General features: G+C 33.2%; 1 pseudogene; it reads right to left on the reverse strand.

The window, feature by feature from the left end:
- Window positions 1-1,174: 1,174 nt before the first annotated feature.
- LOC120072884 lies at window positions 1,175-1,793 on the reverse strand (annotated as a pseudogene).
- Between the last annotated feature and the right edge of the window lie 212 nt (window positions 1,794-2,005).

The following is a 2,005-nucleotide window of genomic DNA, read 5'->3' on the forward strand; positions in this document are numbered from 1 at the left end:
GAAGGTGCATCTCCTTGCTTTTGTTACGCACCTAACTATCTTGTGATTTCAGTCAATTGATCTTGAAAACCCGAAACTATTGACTTCAACATGGCATTTTCCTCCTTTAAGTTTGTCACCTCCGCCCCAAGCTTTTCATACTTATTCCCAATATCTTTCTTCAATTTGTGAGGAAATTTGTGAGGAAGATGTAGCTAAATTGGGTTTTAAGATCCATCTAAGACCTTTAGTATGGCCTGATCGTTTTTCCAAAACCCGTTCACAAATAATTTCCTCCATTGTTGGTTCAACCCCATCTTGTGATGACTTTCTAATCTCCTCTTGCATTGCCAACTATATTTCTAATAGTTTTTTAGGTTATATATTATATATAAGGATTAATATAAAATTACGCATATATAATACAATATAACTTACATATGTTTCTTTGGCGGCTTCGTTTATCCACTCATCCTTCACTGAGAAGTGACTTTTGTAAAACAATTATACTTGGCCTACTTTTTCACCTTTCTCGATCATCTATAATTCAATAAACAAATTTATTTTTTACATTCAATGGGAAATTAATAAAACAATAATGAATTTACATCATACCATACCAATTCATTTTGCACTTGAAGAAAGGATTTCGATCCACAATAATGGTTGAAACGGAGACATTCTCTATTCTTCTTGTTCTTCTCCCTTTTTTCATACACAAATTATAATTTATTAGTACAAGCAATTTATGTAAACAATAAGTACAACAAACATACAAAATTTATCTGTCATTCAGGAGTCTCCCATCGATCACAAAGAATCTTCCAATCTTCTTTATTTGTTAACCTGTCTGGTGGACTTTCACGAATAATTACAGGATTCTCAAAACTACAATAGTACTTATGCAGTTCTGATCTATATTCTCTAAATGCTTATACAGTTCTGGTGGACTTTGACATCATGATTATAGATCCTAAATATGTACATATCGTAAATAAAATTGATCAGAAATATTCAACTCATATCCTTGGATTTTAGCTTCAATGTAGATTAAGAATCTAATTACAGTCACAACGCACCAAATATTAGATGTTCAAAGTTAATAAAATTTAGAATAATTGAACAACTTGAAGTGGTTTGCAGCTTTGGAATTAGGTCACACATTTTAATTTAAACATCTCAATGAAACACTAAGAAGAACGAAACAGATTGACCAGAAGAACTATAAGAAATTCATATCATAATTCTTCAACCAAGTAACATTTCAATTTCTGAACAACAGAGCTAGGTTACAAGAAGTCCTAAAAAGAGAAAAAAAAAAATTATGAACGCTAAGAAAGAAACCATATCTAAAGCCAAGATCTACAATCCTCCATATAATTAATCTATAACCTAACCTCCGAAACCATACAAAGTCCTTCCCTGCCTTTTCAAGGCATAAACCACATCCATGGTGGTCACCGTCTTCTCCTGGCGTGCTCAGTGTAAGTAACAGCATCGCAAATGGCATTCTCAAGGAAGATCTTTTAAAACGCCTCTGGTTTCTTCATAAATCAAACGGCTGATTCACTTCACACCACCATGACGAGCTAAAAACGGCGAATTGCAGGCTTTGAATGTTCTCTCTCAAGACCTTTCTGTGACGCTTAGCTCTTCCTTTTCCCAAACCCTTCCCTCCCTTTCCACAGCCAGACATTTTCAAAACTTGATTTAGGGAGGGTGAAAAGAGAAAGAGAAAGGAAAAGAAAAAAAAAAAAAAGAAAAAAAATGAGGGGAAAAGAAAAGTGAGAGGTGGAGGGAAGAAGAATGGGGTATTAAAGACTTTTCCCCATGCATATTTTATCGTGAAAATTTTCAATTTTTGTCGGCATAAATTTTTTTAAAAAATGTGCACGTTACTCTATTTTGGCCAACGCATTAAATTTTCATCGAGATAAATACGCCTATGCTAATGAAAATGAATGCGTAGGAAAAAAAATATCAGAACAAATAAAAATTCTTGTAGTAGTTTTTGTTAAAAAAAAAA

Source organism: Benincasa hispida, chromosome 1 (assembly GCF_009727055.1).
Source record: "Benincasa hispida cultivar B227 chromosome 1, ASM972705v1, whole genome shotgun sequence".
NCBI classification, from domain to species: domain Eukaryota; kingdom Viridiplantae; phylum Streptophyta; class Magnoliopsida; order Cucurbitales; family Cucurbitaceae; genus Benincasa; species Benincasa hispida.